This window comes from Cebus imitator, unplaced genomic scaffold (genome assembly GCF_001604975.1).
Source record: "Cebus imitator isolate Cc_AM_T3 unplaced genomic scaffold, Cebus_imitator-1.0 Scaffold357, whole genome shotgun sequence".
Lineage (NCBI taxonomy): Eukaryota > Metazoa > Chordata > Mammalia > Primates > Cebidae > Cebus > Cebus imitator.
The window spans coordinates 851274-869201 of record NW_016107672.1 but is presented as its reverse complement, the minus strand read 5'-3'; positions in this window follow the sequence as shown (position 1 = coordinate 869201).

Genomic DNA, 17928 nt, shown 5'->3' with positions numbered 1-17928 from the left:
TAAATTTTTTAAAAATATGACTATACTGGAGGGGAGAAGGGGAGGGATAACATGGGGAGAAATGCCAGGTATAGGTGATGGGGGGATGGAGGCAGCAAACCACCTTGCCATGTATATACCTATGCAACGATCCTGCATGATCTGAACATGTACCCCAGAACCTAAAGTACAATAAAAAAAAAAGCAAAAAGAAAGAATGCTTGCAGTAAGAGATGAAAAAAAAATATGACAGTACCTTCCAAATTTTTATCAAATGGTCTCACTTACTTGAAGCTTTTCTCATGACTTGGCCCATTTTCCCATTCCAACTTTCATCTGATATCACTGTCTCTCTTTCTCTTTCTCTGTCTCTCTCTCTCTTTCATTTTAAGCATCTCATTCCTCTTGCAAGACACTTATAAAATTCAGCTTTTATCTTATTACTCTATTAGATTTTAAGGTTAATGAAGACAAGAACTATGTAATTTGTATCTTAGTATATCTGAATATTTGCCATTTATATTGAATGTAAAAAATACTATTCCAGCATAGTTTATAGTCAACAACATTTGTTCAGTTAATTTCATTTAACTCAAATTAATAAATCCCCCCTCGTTGGAGAAGAGTGAAAGGGTCTAAAGTACTTCCTACACCACTTCCCGTTTGTTGAATGTAGTCCTTAACTGCCCTAAAGTAGGTAAAAATATTAAAAATACACAAAACATTTAACACATTATAAAGTTCTCAATAATATTTATTGAATTAAACTAAAGCTAAGATTCACTTTTAGTATAGAAGGAAAAAAAGTGATATTTTCCATATAAAGTCCATCACTGACTCTTTAACTGTAGAATTATGAAAGATTTGTTATGTAAATTGAATGTTGGTGATGAATACTGCTGTGGGTGTTCCTTGTCATGGCAATGCCTAATGTCAAAAGAAGAGAAACCAGATTTCTACACTGTGCTACGATTGTATTGTTGGTTTTTTTTTTTTGAGGCACAAAATACAAAATGACCCCATTGAAAATATTCCTTTCTATATAGCCTATTTTTAAAAAATACTTTATTGAATACAGAAAGCTGTACATATTTAATATCCATCACCTCCAACAGTTACTTCCTGCTCTCTTTATTAGTCTTACATGCAATAAGAACATTTAAAATAAGGTCAGCATTCCTAGCATAATTTTAATTTACCAATACAGTTATTGTTGCAGTCACCATGCTATATAGCACATATCTAAGACTTATTCAGCTTGCATAACTTAAATTTTGTTGCCTTTAACCAACATTTTCACATTTCCCCCTGTCCCCATCCTCAGCAACATTTTACTCTCTGTTTCTGTAAGTTTGATAGATTGCACATGTAAGTGAGATTGTTTGGTATTTGCCTTTCACTTCCTCTTTTGTTTCACTCAGCCTCATGTCTTCCAGGTTCATCTACATCACTAATGGCAGGATTTCCTTTTATTAAAAGGATGAATAATGTTTCATTGTATATGCATATTATACTTTCTTTATCAATTCATCCATGTAAGGACTCAGGTTGATTTCATAACTGGGCTATTGTGAATAATACTGCAGTGAACATGGAAGTACAGATATCTCTGACATAGTGATGTCATAATTTCATATCCTTTGGATATATATCGAAAAGTTGGATTGCTTAGTCATATGGAAGTTCTATTTTTAATTTTTTGAGGAACTCCTTGCTGCACAATTAACATTCCCACCAACTGTGTATAAGGGTTCCCTTTTCTACACATCCCCACCAACACTTGTGGCCTTTTGTTTTTTGGATAACAGCCATCCTAATACATTGGAAGTGATACCTCATTGTGGTTTTAATTTGCATTTCCCTAGTGATTAGTGTTGCAAAGCACATTTTTACACACTTTTTGGCCATTGTATGTGTTCTTTGGAGAATTGTCTATTCAGAATTATTTGTGGATTTTTTGCTACTGAGTTGTAGAATTAATATTGTTAACATGTCCATACTACTTAAAGTGACCTACAGATTCAATCTAATCCCTGCCAAATTCCAATGGCATTTTTTACAGAAAGGAATAACAATCCTAAAAATGCACATAGAACCACAAAAGATCCTGAATCGTCAAAGCAATTTTAAGCAAGAAGAACAAAGCTGGTTGCATCACACATCCTGATTTCCAATTATATTACAAAGCTGCAGTAATATGTTACTGGCATAAAAACAGACATATAAACTAGTGACACAGAATAAAAATTCAAGAAATAAATTTACACATATTTAGTCAACTGAGATTTATTTTTCCAAAAAGTTTTCTGTGCTATACTTAATGCTGCTATTCAACTTATCTTTGATAAGTGTGCTAAGAATATGCAATAGGAAAAAGATAGTCTCTTCAATAAATGGTGTTGTGAAAACTAGAGAGCCACAGGCAAAAGAATGGGATTGAACTCTTATACCATCTACAAAATCAACACAACATTTATTAAAGACTCAAACAGAAGACCCCAACCCATAAAACTTATAGAAGGAAACGGGAGAAAAGCTTCTTGATATAGGCTTTGGCAATAATTATATATATATATATATATATATATATATATATATGACACCAAGAATACATGAAACAAAAGCAAAAATAGATAAGTGGAATTATATTGAACTAAAAAGCTTCTGCACAGCAAAGGAAACAATCAACAAGATGAAAAGGCAACCTATAGGATGAGAGAAAATATTTACAATCCATATATCTAAAAAATGTCTATTATCCAATAAGGAACTCCTACAACTTAATAGCAGACACACACACGCACGTGCACACACACACGTGCGCACACACACACACACACAACCAAAGATCCACCCCAGCCTATGTTAGAGTTTCTTTGGAGTGAGCCAAAGAAGTAAAAAATAAGTTTCCCAATGCTTCCCAAACCCTAGGCCCGTATTGGGATGAATGTAAAAGTTTCATGTTGCCATCTTCTCCCATTCTTAGTTAGGAAATTCTCTATCATACCCTGCTATTTTGATGGGTTAAAAGTAGAAACAAGAACATTCTCTTATTTACACTTAAAAAATAATTTTATTCTCCCATAAAGAATTTTATATATCTCTCTCAGAAAACTTTTCAGCAGAGATCATATAAATTCATGTAAGTACCACCTCAGATAACAGCACAAGATTTGTTAAATAGTCAACATTCTATGACAAGTGAATGGTAGAGGCATAATTTTATCTTGCTCCTTTCTTAGAGTGTGTTGAGTTACTGTTTATAAGTTATTGGCAGGGCCAAATCGAACCATGTCTTAAAGACCTAGGCTATAAAGATGAAATGGTTCTACAAGGGAGTTTCCTTTCATGCTGAGTTTCTTTTGAGAAAAATAGCAGAATGAAGTATGAACCTAAAAACGTGGGTTCTTCCTTTTGTCCTCCTAGGAGGCTTGTCTTGTTTTTTTAACTCTGATTTTCTTTGGACCACAGAAATAGCTTGAGGTCAGTAATCTGTGACTTTGGCTCATTTTGCTAACTGCCATTTTGGTGTGGCTGTATGGAATGCATGCCTACATAGGAAATCAAAATTCCTACCTTATGGGCCTTATTAATGTCAGCAATGGAACAAAACAAGGACTATTGATTCTTGATTAGATGACATGATTTTAATCATTCTTGGGATGCTCTAAGCAGGTTAATTTTTCCATTATATCTCATGATCAACAGGGCAGGCTAATTGTTCATTTATTTAAGATACTTACCTAATAATGTAATTGAACTTACTATCTAATTCTCATTAGATAAAATGTAAAGGGGGAAATACTGAAAAAAAAATGTGTGCTGTTTCTCAGTCCAGATATACTCTACACCATTCGTCATTCAACTCTTTTCCAAGGATGGCTGACCTCTGTGGGCTCTATGTCAAAGATTTCTTTGCACTCTTACTGAATTTGACCAAGGAGAAGCAGCATGAGGAGATTGCAAGGCGGAAGGAGAGAGAAGTTTGGGTGTTTATTTCCCTTGTTCCCTCCCTGCCAGGCTTTTACCAGAGATCCTCTCTGACAGCTATACCTCTGCAGATTCTGGTAAACACTCTATCCCACTCCCTCTCAAACTTGGATGATAATGGCTCCCGGTACTTTACCACCGCTTATTGGTATCCCTCACCAGGCCCATTCACCTGTAAATCATCCTTTTATAAAGTCCTGTCAGTTGTCCCAGTTGGATGGGTCACCCGTTTTTTAATAGGACCCTGACTAATATAGTAAGGAAATAATTACATCTTAATACAGCCATATAATGAGATATTATATAATCATTAAACATAATTTTTACAAATACTTAACATTATGAGAAAATGCTCAGAATGAGGAAAAAAGGCTATATAATAGCAAGAATATGACTTCAGTTTTGAAAAGAAAGTGTGATGTGTGTGTGTGCATGTGTAAGAAAAAAATTTAAAGACTAAAAAGAGATATACTGAACTATTAAGAGCTTATATAATTGACGAATTTTAGAAATATTTCAAATATTTTCTTATTTACACTTATATTTTCCAAGTTACCTATTATATGCTTATATTGTTTCATAGTAAAATTAATAAATAAGCTCTTTCTTAAATATTTACATCTATCTATATTAGTGTGTCTTAGTCCATTGTGTTGCTCTAAAGGAATATGAGACAGTGGGCAATTTATAAAAAATCAATATCTATTTGGCTTATAGTTTTGCAGGCTGTACAAGAAACATAGCACTGGCATCTGCTTCTAGCTAGGGACTCAGGCTGCTTCCACCCCTGCTGGAAGGCAAAGGGGTGCCGGTGGATGCAGATCACACGGTAAGAGAGAGAAGAGCAAAAGGAGAAAATGTCAGGTTCTTTCCAATGACCAGTTCTCTCGGGAACTAAGAAGAAAAACTCACTCTCTTTACAAAGAATAACACCAAGCCATTCATGAGAAATCCACTGGACTTCAACCCATGATCCAAACACCTCCGACCAGTCTCTGTCTCCACCTCTGGGGATCAGATTTCAACATGAAACTTGAAAGGGCCACACAAACCACATCCAAACGATAGCAATACGTATATATGTTTTCTTCAACTAACACTGGAATTGTCAGTAAAGGATAGGCCATAACATTTTGTTTAACGTATGCTTTAGCTAAGGACATGAATTCTGTTGTCTTGTAATGCCATATGATTTCTAAGCACAGAGCTATTAGAGAAAACTAAATGGAAAATATATTTAGCAAAAATTTTACAGAAGAAAAAGGTTATATATGCTTCTATAAAATTAGAATTTTTCAATACTTTAAATAGAAGACAACATTTACTTATAGAGAAGAGTAATTATTAAAGCAACAGTAACAAAGCTATCTTTTTTTATAGTACTTTTTATTTAAAAATCTTTTGTGGCCGGGTGCAGTGTCTCACGCCTATAATCCCAGCACTTTGGGAGGCTGAGGCGGGTGGATCACAAGGTCAAGAGATCGAGACCATCCTGGTCAACATGGTGAAACCCCCTCTCTACTAAAAATACAAAAAATTAGCTGGACATGGTGGCGCGCGCCTGTAATCCCAGCTACTCAGGAGGCTGAGGCAGGAGAATTGCTTGAACCCGGGAGGCAGAGGGTGCGGTGAGCCAAGATCAGGCCATTGCACTCCAGCCTGGGTAATAAAAACTCCATCTCAAAAAAAAAAAAAAAAAAAAAAAAAAAAAAAAACATAAAAAAAAAAAAAAAAAAAAAAAAAAAAAAAAATCTTTTGTATTTACAATAGTCTATTTTCTTTTTCTAATAATTCATGGAGAGTTTTGTGTACCCCCCAATAAAATTGTTAGTACCATGCAACACTTGACATTCTTGTCATTTGAAACTGTAAATCCACTTGCACACGTCAATTTTCATGGCTGACTAAAAGTGACTAACAAAATTACAGACTACTTTGGTCTGAATGTTTGTGTCCCCACAAAAGCCATATGTTGAAGTCTAATCCCCAGTGTGATGGTGTTAGGAGCTTAGCATTTTGGGGTGATTAGGTTATGAGGACAGGGCCCTCTTGAATGCGATTAATGTCCTTATCCTAAGAGTTACCTTGCCCCTTTGGCTATATGAGCTTACAGCAAAAAAAAAAAAAAAAAAAAGACATCTAGCAAACAACCTTCAATAGACACTGATCTATTAATCTCAGGCTTCGCAGCCACTAAAACTGTGAGAAATAAATTCCTGTTGTTGATAAACCACTCAGTCTATGGTATTATGTTACAGCAGCCTGAATAGACTAAGACACAGACTACGGTTAACTGAATATTGTTCAGAAAATCTTGAGTTTTTGTAGCTCAATCAGTTTCACTCACTGCTATATTTCTGGTTCATGTCTTTAAATTTTATATCACTAAAATAAATATTCTTTGTACAAAGTAAAAAACAAAAAGAGTTAGATTAAGTAAAAACTTTCTTATTCCTCAATATGAATCTCATTTCTGTGGTCCTGTGGTATAACAACTATTAAGAAATATTTTTATGAGGACGTGTTTTTATGTTTTTATATTATTTTAAATTGCATAAATATGCATAAATACATTCTTATTACAAAATATGCTTCAAATTTTACTACCATCTATCTAGAACATACATGAAGTAAGACTATCATCAAAGACTCCAGCTTATGACTCAATTTTCCCCTCCTTCCTGTACTCCCCTGCCCGTGCTTCCTACCTAGAGTGTGTATCATCACACTCTAGAACAACTGGCAAGTACAAATGCATGACATGAGTAACCATGTACAATGCAGAGTGGATTTCCAGGCATAAACAATGCACTGACCAGGCTAAATCTCAGAACCCCACATTATTCTGTTTAATTGGCACAGATATAAGGTATTATGTGAAGCATTCTGGGGGCTGCTCCGCTTTCTGCCATTTTCTCCTCATTCATTTTTCTCTCCACAACTGTATCTCAAAAAATCATATTCAAGGCTAGAGCAAACTCTTTAGTTACAACGTCTAACCATCAAAAGGGTATGAGACTCTGCATCTTCCCCCTATTATGCAACTAAAAATAAAGCAAAAATAAATTAATTAAAATTTTATCTTTTCTGGATTTTGTAAAGCTTCTAGTAACTTTTTCTGTTTTTTTATGGTTTGTAATTTATTTTCCAACTCTAAAGAAATGTCCACTCTTATAAGTCATTTTGTATTTGTGATTTTGTCTCCTTTTCTTTAAAGAAGGTCTTGTCAATTAAGTAAACTTTAAACTTCATAAAATCTGGATAGTTTTATTATACCTGGGTGCTGTTCTTATACCTTATACACATTTTGTAAATATTTTCAGATATATGTAACATTTAATAAAAATAATACAATTTTAAAAAGGAAAAGAGAAGCCTTTGCTTTACAATGGCTGGTTCTCCTCTGTGTTCTATTCCAGTTCCAGTTCTTCTGTTTGTAAGGTTCATGCTTTCCTCCTTGTGAGTCAGTTCCTATTATGCTTTTCTGCTTGTGAGTTGGTTCCTATTATAATGCTTAATTCTAGTATCTGTTTTTCTATTATTTCTCTTTCTCACTCCTTACTCATCATTCCATCACATCTTCCAATGCACAATTTTCTTTTATCTTATTCTCTTGAGTTCCAATTTTCTAGTTCCTCTAGAAAAGCATCTTTCATTAAAACTTTATTTCTACCTGTCTGTGAAAGCTTGGCTGCTGCCTGACATCAGTAACACTTTGTTTGCAGCCTAAATCATTCTGTTGGCTTCGTGCTGGCACCACACCACTCACCTTCCAGGACTGACCAGGATGCCTATGAGGGGATCTCCCTGACCCCAGCTCTCTGCCGTATTGCCACTGCTGAGTACTCACCTCACCACTTGCCTCACCCCAATGTAGTCTTCAAGATTTGTATGTGACCTTGCCTATGTCTGACCTGATCTAGGGGATAACACAATGCCCTTCCCAGAGACAATGAACACACTGGAAAAATCACTTGCTTTTCTCTTGCTTTACATATTTTCCATGAACCTTAGTGGTACCATATGCTTTCTCAGGCTCTAAATGCAGAGTCCACTTTTATAATGCCTTTTCTTTGGCTTCCCACATCTGGACTCATCTTGCCTGTTCATTTTTCCTCCCATTCAGTTTTTTATTACCATTCCCATCACATTGTCCAAACATTTACTGCCAATTATGATGATTGTTATTTTTATTATAACTCTCAGGCCCAGGCACTGTGCTCAGTGTTTTGCCTTTATATTTCACTAAATTGTCACAAAGCTATGATAAGAAAAATGTCATCTATTTTTTGTGAGAGTGAGAAACAGGTTTAGAAATGTGAGTAACCTGACAAAAGTCATTCAACTAATAAATGGCAGAGCCAAACATCAAATTCAGAATATCCTGCAAGACTATCTTCACGTCAACACCGTCAGTCACTCTACTGCTGACCTTATCTACACAGCTATGGCTTCCATATTTCTAGACATTAACTTTTCAATGGCTGTCCACTGCTTACAGGATAAAGTTCAAACTTTCTTATATTCACCCTGGTGCCAGATTCTCTTTGTGTACTTTACGTACACACAACCCATACCCTGCATCTTTATCTAATCTTATGAAATTCCAATTCATTCTTCAAAGCACTTCTCAGCTCACCTCAATGATATTCCCAAGTTCTAATCCATAGCCATCTCTTCAATTCTCAAAAATAATTATCCTGTGCTACTTATTTATTTTTAATTTTTATTATTTTTTGTTTTTCACATGATCACATCTTTTCTCCCCAATTAATCAGCAACATTTCTAAAAGCAGGCATAATGATGTTACATAGCTTTTTATTCATCACAACACTTACCCAGATATCCTTCTGGTGGTAGGAGCTCAAAAATTTTATGTAGATTGATTTTCCAAATTTCCTACATCTCACTGCTGAGTCCTATTTTAGTCATGTGCAACAGCGACACATAAATTAATTTGAATAGTTTTTTTTTTCTTTCTTTTTTTTTTAATATAAGAGACGGGGTTTCACCATGTTGGCCAGGATGGTCTCGATCTCTTGATCTTGTGATTCGCCCGCCTCGGCCTCCCAAAGTGCTGGGATTACAGGCGTCAGCCACCGCGCCTGGCTGAAGAGTTTTTAAATGTAATGTGCTAACACATTTCCCCACATCAGACAACACTAACTGGTATCTCTCACTTGTGGCTAATCATGCTCCCTGAGGCCTCTCAAAAAAACAATTTAAAACTAGGGACTGAATCATAGTGTCAGGTGCTCTGGAGTTTTCTGAGCATCTTTGTCACCTTTTTTTCTTCCCAACACCAACCAAAAGTATTATTGAGAAACAACATGAGACTAAAAGAAGATGAGACATGCAATGTACCTGAAAACAATTCACGAGGCCAATATTTTGGATGCTAAAGCATGCCCATTGCCTTGCTTCTCAGCCTTTTGGCTAAGATCAAGTTTAGCATGCCCATTGCACTATCTGGAGAAACTTTTGGCTTTTCAGGGTCTTCTGTGAAGATTCAGTCACAGGAACCAAGACTATGAAAAGGGAAAGGAGACACCTAATGTGTCCATCAGTTTATGTCATGGATACTGTTTTCTTAGTTTTATTACATACCTAAAATGGGGAAGGCAGTCATACTCTGGTTCCAGTGACACCAAGTAGTTGATGGAGATGGGTGATTGGCCTCTGGAATTTCTATCAGTGATCCTATAGCTACACCAATGTAATAGTATAATAATCTCTAGAAAGTTGATCCTTTCTCAAACTCAAGCAGTAGGAATATAAACTACATTAGAAAATCACTATTTATATTGACCCTAAACATATATGAAGTAAAAACATTACTTGTAATGCAAAGTGAGCTTCCAGATGAGTCCATAATTTATCTCCCAGCCATACCGTTACCATTGAACCCATCTGTGTAGAATTTTGGAACTGCTTCCAATGAAAGGGCAAATTTGTTGCCGTTGATATTATTTCTTTTGGGAACTCTCTGGAGGAGGTTACAGATTCTGTTTCACATTCAGTTTCTCAACATTAAAATCTTCCGATTACCAAGGTTTTCCCATACCATTGTTCCACCATCAACACTGAATATCGCTTTTGTATGTAAGCTCACATCATGTAGATTTCCATATTCCCTGTCGATTCCTCCAGATCACCTCACTAAAGTACTTAGAACAATATCTGAGATTTAGTGAGCATTCAATGCATGGGAGTTATTATTATAACTAGAACCATTGAGTGTTTCCAACATCTTTGAGCAGGGGTATGCTAAGGCCAGCTCATTTGTTAATATTTTTATTATTTTTTAATCATCCATCCCAGAATGTCATTTTAATACTTTTAGAAATTTAACAAGCCAATTGTTAAACATGCCAATCACTAAAAATTATGTGAACTTATGATTCAATAAATTATATTAAAAATAAGAGTTATAAGCACCCCAAACTCATCACTTTTTCATTATTTTACTATATTTTCATATTACTTATGGTCTTGAGGCTATTTAACTCTACTATATCAGCATGGCAGAAATACTATGTGATGGTGTACTACTGTGCTTCTCTTCCCAACTCTGTGTTCAATGACATCATCCTAGTAGCTTGAAATTGGTCATGATGGCAATGCTTCACAAAAGAAAGGAGCCAACACTACAAATCAAGACTTGGTTTAGCATTCTGTAGATTGTTTAAGAAAATGATGGAAAAATGTTAATAATGCCAAACTTAACAGTGTGTTGTGCCTAATATTAAAGCCAAAAGATATTTCAATTTAATGAACGTAACTTGGCACAAGAGTTAGCAGTAGTTCGACAGTAAATCATGTATAAGATTTAATGGCAACAAATTTACTGGGATATAATCATTTGTGAAATCATGGTAGCATTGCAACCATAAGTTGGTTATGCATACAAGAGTTCAAAAAATAACAAAAGTATACTGTAAGAATTAATTAGATATGTGAAATTTATAAAACGTAGTATATATTTTATTATTTATAAAATTATGTTACTATACTTTATATTACATTATAAACTTTCTATATAAATTTATAAATATGTTATCTATACAATTTATAATAAACATATATATATGCATACATACATATACATATATGTACACATACACATGCTTTTTTCCTAAAAGCTTTATTATAAAACATTCATTGCACACTTCTGCCTTCGGATTTTCTCACCAACCATAGGATAAAATAATTTTGCTAAGGATGGAATTCATACAAAAATGAGATGGTGAAAAGGAAAAATAGATATCACCTTAGAAAACCATATAATTTTTCAAGTAGCAAATATTTATAATCAGTTATTTCTGCAAAACAAACCACCTCGAAATCAGAAGCTTAAAATTGAGAATATTTTTTATTGCTCTCAATTTATGATTCAGCTATATAGTCCTGCTCATCTGACCCAGGTTTGACTGGGTTTACTCATGCATTCACAATCAACTAGCTGGTCTAGGATGGCTTTGCTCATACCTTTGGCAACAGTCTGATTGTTCTCTGAAGTGATGGAGGTAGATGAGCCACATGTATCCACCCACCAACCGGATACCACAGCTCATTTTCATAGCTATGGGCAAGATTAGCACAAGGCCTCCTGAAGAAGGCATAAAACTTTAGAAGTGGCATAAAACTCATTTCTTCCTAATTGTTGGCTAACATAAGTCACAAATACAGCTCAGATTCAAAGATGGGAAAGTAACTCCCACCTCTTAATGGGAGTCTGGGAAGTCAAAGGGTATGGATCTAGAGAGGCATTGACAATTTGAGTCATCATCTACCACAATGTTTTCTGCCATCTACATATGCTTACTTCAGGATCCAGCTGACATCCTATTTACCTTGGTTAAACAAACTGCCTGTGAATGGGGCTAGCTATAAACAGAAAAACAAAATCTTCTTTGTCCCTGGATTATGGTCCTGCTCTCACCTTTTCTAAATATGAACAATTTAGTAGAACTATTGTAGACAAGGATAAAGTAGCTAGAATTTAGTCTGTTTCTCTTTTCTCATAGAAAATTCGCATATAATGCAAATTTGTGATTAGAATCAAATTGTAGAAGAAAAATTAAAAAGAGATTTAGTAGAGTTAAGGAAGCTGAATGAAATTTTATCTCAAATACCAAGAAAAATATGCCTTAAAAGCTGTGATTTTACAAAGTGTGAGAGATACATGGACATAAACTAAACTTGTGTAAAGAGAAAAAGGAGATGAAAAAGGACTGCTTTATTCCAGATAGAAAGACTAAGGTTATAGGAAGGAATTACATTGTGATAACATTCTTTTTCTTCTTTGGGTACCCTTACCAACATTTGTAATTATATTTATTTATTAATTGGCTTTTTTGTTGACTCACGAACCCTTAACATCTAACTCAGCACTCTGGCACAATAAGTAGTTAAATGTTAAATTAATACCTCAATATATGAGACAGTAATGACACTTATAGAAAAGTGATATTCATGTATGTATTTCAGTAACATTTTCCTTTTAGAAATACTTTCTGCATAGCCTCCAAAAGGGAAACAGTAGAAAGGAAGGATCCCGCCTTAATATTAGAAAACACTTGAGTATTTCTATGGTTCTTTCCCTCCTTTTGGAGACTGCAGAAAAAAAATTGTAGAACCATAGCAATCTTAATGTTTATTCAAATCAATCAGTCCTGTTCCCTCAGCACAGCAGTGTAACCCACACAAACGATACCCATGCATCTGTTCAAAACACTTCTATGTGCAGATCACATTTACCAGTTTGGCTTCCAATCACAGCAATGACTATTTCTCAATGGTTATTTAGCCAGTCATATTAAAATAATCCTGCCCACTGATTCAGAATAGGAAGAAAGGGAGATAATGAATATTAATTGAGTGATTAAATATCAGGTTCTGTGCTAGAGTCTGTAAATACATATCTCATTTCATTCTCTCAAACCATTCTTCAAAATAAGTTTCACAGATGAGAAATCTGTAGTTCAAAGAGGTCAAGAATTTGGCCCAGTTTCCAGTTTGTGAAGTGACAGACGTGGGATGCAGACTCCAGTAAGTCTATCTGATTCTAAAGCTTTTGTTCTTTCCAATCTGTCACCATACTATTTCATCTCTTTTGTCTTATTTGAATTTTACTAGGGAAGAAACTTTATAATGTACAACTAGAAATGTAGTAGAAAAGAAAAAGAAATTTCTAAGCCTCTCCTTCCATTGATGGTTCTTCTGGAAAGCACTAACAACCAAGAGAGTGCCATGTTTCAGCCTTGCTCAAAGGAGATTAAAACAAACATTCTCAGCAGCTATGGTTTATGCCACAGCAAAATTTTGTATTACCCATGACTAAAACGTGCCCCTCCTTTTCATAATGAAGATCCCAGGTCTCACTGTACCCCTTGTATCATTCATCCAATTCTGGCTGGCACTGCTCCATGGCTGCACTCCCAGAATCAGTATATTCCCAAGCCAAACCATTCTTCTATTTCGTATTATGTCTGCTTTAATGGGGGACGGAGTCTTAGAGAAAAGGAAACAGATAGAGGCTGTGTAAACAAAGCATATCGTAGGCTTGAGAGTGAAGTAAATTAGAGGAAGTTTGACGTTTTGCAAAGTGATAGCAGTTACACAGTTTAAGCATAATTACATGCTAGCATCATATATAATATAAAAGAGAAATATATTATAAGCAAGTGGTAAGGAAAGATGGAAATGCTTAGGAGTACATACACAGGAGAAAAAGAAACAGGCCCTAAGAGAATTAATGTAATTTCTCCTTTTAGTGGCAAGCACAAGGCAGTTTAATTTTACTTACTTCTCTCTTTGACAAGGTTATTTTTATGATGGCTTCTATTTCTAGCCAAATGTTCTCCAATGCAGTGCTCCTCAAACTTGACTGTGCATGAAAATCATTGGAGAATTTGTTAAAATGCAGATTCTGATCCAGGAGCTCTGGAGTGAGTTCTAAGAGTCTGTGTTTCTAACAAGCTCACAGTTAATGTCCACGCTGCTGGACAATTTCAAAACTCCATTTGAGAAGCAAGGCTCTTGTTCATAAGACACTATATTGTGGAGTATGAGTAGGAAGAGGAGTAAAAAGATCTAGTACCTTAGAAAATGGGGTTAAAAAAATATTTTCTTATTTTCCATTTCTAAAAATTCTCCAATTTTGGACTATCAGTATTAACATCTTTCATCAGATTAATTTCAGAAACCCGCTATGCTTTCCTTTTTAATATAAACAACATTTTTTCTTGTTTTGCTGACTTCTGGCATTTGAGACTAGTTAGTTCCTCAAATGTTAAGTCTGTTTATGTAACAAAATATGAATCTAGATTTCTACTTTCAAGTGGTCGATAGGATTTTTTTTTCTCATATGGATGAATCTGTGAACCCACAAAAATAAAATCAACTCGGGCATATTGGTTCATGCCCGTAATCCCAGCATGTCGGGAGGCTGAGGTGGGAGAATCACTTGAGGCTAGGAGTTGGAGAGCAGCCTGGGCAACAGAGACCCTGTCTCAGAAAAAAAAAAAAAAGTAAATGACTGTAGGTGATTTTAATTTTTGAAATGCTAAATAATCCAAACTATAAGTTTTTTGGACTNAAAAAAAAAAAAAAAAAAAAAAAAAAAAAAAAAAAAAATTAGCTGGAGATGGTGCTATGTACCTGTTGTTGAATCTACTCAAGAAGCTGAGGTAGGAGGATCAGATGAGCCCTGGAGTTCAAAGCTGCAGTAAGCTAAGATTGCAACACTACACTCCAACCTGGGCAATACAGTGAGATCCTATCTCTAAAAATAAAATAAAAATAAAATCAATTTCATTATTTGTATAGGTGTGTACATATGTCATCTGAATCCAAATGGATTTTAAGGCAAAAATACATCCAACATAATTTTGAAATTTCTTTTTGACAAGCAGTAATAAGTTTCAGCCTACCCAGGGGTAAACTAGTCTAAGAAAATGCTCCATAAATTATTGAGGGACACAGATTTGCTCCTTCTCTTTCAGAAGCTTCTGGCTAGGAAAAAAAAAATACTGAAATAAGATTGCCATTTATATAGTAAAACAGTATTTTTGTCAGTGATATAGTGAAATAAAGATTGATTCTTTTCCTTTCCCCGATCAGAAAATCAAGGCACAGAGAGGTTAATCCACTTGTTCAAGATTGTTGCAGTCATAAGCTCCAGCAGATGAGGCATGAGAATAAAACCCAGCTCACTGACTCTGAGACCAGTTCCTTCCTCTCCCCACATTGCCTGCCTGCTTAGGTTCCACCCAACTTGGCTTTCATGTCCACAGGACTTCTCACCTTCAGACATGTCATTGACCCCTTAGAACTCCTGGGCTCAAGTGATCCTCCAACCTCAGCTTCTTGAGTAGCTGAGACATAGTGCATACCACCACACTTGGCTAATTTTCGTTTAGAGATAGAATCTGGCTATGTTGCCCAGACTGCTCTCCAACTCCTGGGCTCAAATGATCCTCCTGCCTCAGTTTTCCAAAGTGTTGGCATTACATGCATGAGCCATGATACTTGACCTGATTTTTATCATTGATATACTGGAATTTTAGGCGGTTTCTAACTCAGTTTGCCAGTGAGATGTTAAGATTAGTTCTCAGCATGAGGAATGTCCTATTTCAATATTTTTGCCCAGATCTACTGGTATGTTATTATTTTTATTGCATTTTGCGTTTTGGGGTACATGTGAAGAACATGCAAGATTGTTGCATAGGTACACATGTGGCAGTGTGATTTGCTGCCTTCCTCCCATCACCTATGTCTGGCATTTCTCCCCATGCTATTTCTCCCCAACTCCACACCCCCTGCTGTCCCTCCTCTATTTCCCTCACCAGACCCAAGTGTGTGATGCTCCCCTCCCTGTGTCTATGTGTTCTCATTGTTCAACACCTGCCTATGAGTAAGAACATACGGTGTTTGATTTTCTGTTCTTGTCTCAGTTTGCTGAGAATGATAGTTTCCAGGTTCCTCCATGTCCCTACAAAGGACACGAACTCATCATTTTTGATGGCTGCATAGTATTCTATGGTGTATATGTGCCACATTTTCCCTGTCTAGTCTATCATCAGTGGGCGTTTGGGTTGGTTCCAGGTCTTTACTATTGTAAACAGGACTGCAATGAACATTCGTGTGCATGTGTCCTCATAGTAGAACGATTTATAATCCTTTGGATATATACCCAGTAATGGGATTGCTGGGTCAAATGGAATTTCTATTTCTAGGTCCTTGAGGAATCGCCAAACTGTCTTCCACAATGGTGGAACTAATTTATACTCCCACCAACAGTGTAAAAGTGTTCCTATTTCTCCACATCCTCTCCAGCATCTGTTGTCTCCAGATTTTTTAAAGATTGCCATCTAACTGGCATGACATGGTATCTCAATGTAGTTTTGATTTGCATTTCTCTAATGACCAGTGATGACGAGCATTTTTTCATATGTTTGTTGGCCTCAAAAATGTCTTCTTTTGTAAAGTGTCTGTTCATATCCTTCGCCCACTTCTGAATGGGCTTGTTTTTTTTCTTGTAAATCTGTTTTAGTTCTTTGTAGATTCTGGATTTCAGCCCTTTGTCAGATGGGTAGACTAAAAAAATTTTTCCCATTCTGTTGGTTGCTGATTCACTCTAATGACTGTTTCTTTTGCTGTACAGAAGCTGTGGAGTTTGATTAGGTCCCATGGCCCATTTTGGCCTTTGTTGCCAATGCTTTTGGTGTTTTGTTCATGAAGTCCTTCCCTACGCCTATGTCCTGAATGGTTTTGCCTGGATTTTCTTCAAGGGTTTTTATGTTGTTAGGCCTTATGTTTAAGTTTTCAGTCCATCTGGAGGTAATTTTAGTGTAAGGTTTCAGGAAGGGGTCCAGTTTCCCTTTTCTGCACATGGCTAGCCAGTTTTCCCAACACCATTTATTAAACAGGGAATCCTTTCCCCATTGCTTGTTTTTGTCAGGTTTGTCAAAGATCAGATGGTTGTAGGTGTGTTGTGTTGCCTCTGAGGCCTCTGTTCTGTTCTATTGGTCTATATCTCTGTTTTGATACCAGTACCATGCTGTTTTGATTACTGTAGCCTTGTAGTATAGTTTGAAGTCCGGTAGTGTGATGCCTCCCACTTTGTTCTTTTTGCTTAGAATTGACTTGGCTATGCGGGCTCTCTTTTGGTTCCATACGAAGGTTAAGGTGGTTTTTTCCAGTTCTGTGAAGAAGGTCATTGTTAGCTTGATGGGGATAGCATTGAATCTGTAAATTACTTTGGGCAGTATAGCCATTTTCACGATATTGATTCTTCCTAACCTTGAGCGTGGAATGTTTCTCCATCTGTTTGTGTCCTCTCTTAGTTTGTTGAGCAGTGGTTTGTAGTTCTCCTTGAAGAGGTCCTTTACATACTTTGTTAGTTGTATTCTAGGTATTTTATTGTCTTTGTAGCAATTGTGAATGGCAGTTTGTTCTTGATTTGGCTCTCTTTAAGTCTGTTATTGGTGTATAGGAATGCTTGTGATTTTTACACATTGATTTTGCATACTGAGACTTTGCTGAAGTTGCTAATCAGTTTCAGGAGAGTCTGGACTGAGACAATGGAGTCTTCTATATATACAATCATGTCGTCTGCAAACACAGACAATTTGACTTCCTCCTCTCCTATTTGAATACCCTTTATTTCTTTTTCTTGCCTGATTGCTCTGGCTAGAACTTCCAATACTATGTTGAATAGGAGTGCTGAAAGAGGACATCCTTGTCTAGCGCCAGATTTCAAAGGTGTGGTTTTTGTCTTTGGTTCTGTTTATGTGGTGAATTATGTTTATAGACTACTGTATGTTGAACCAACCTTGCATCCCCGGGATGAAGCCTACTTGATCGTTGTGGATAAGCTTTTTGATGTGCTGTTGCAATCGGCTTGCCAGTATTTTATTGAAGATTTTTGCATCTATGTTCATCATGGATATTGG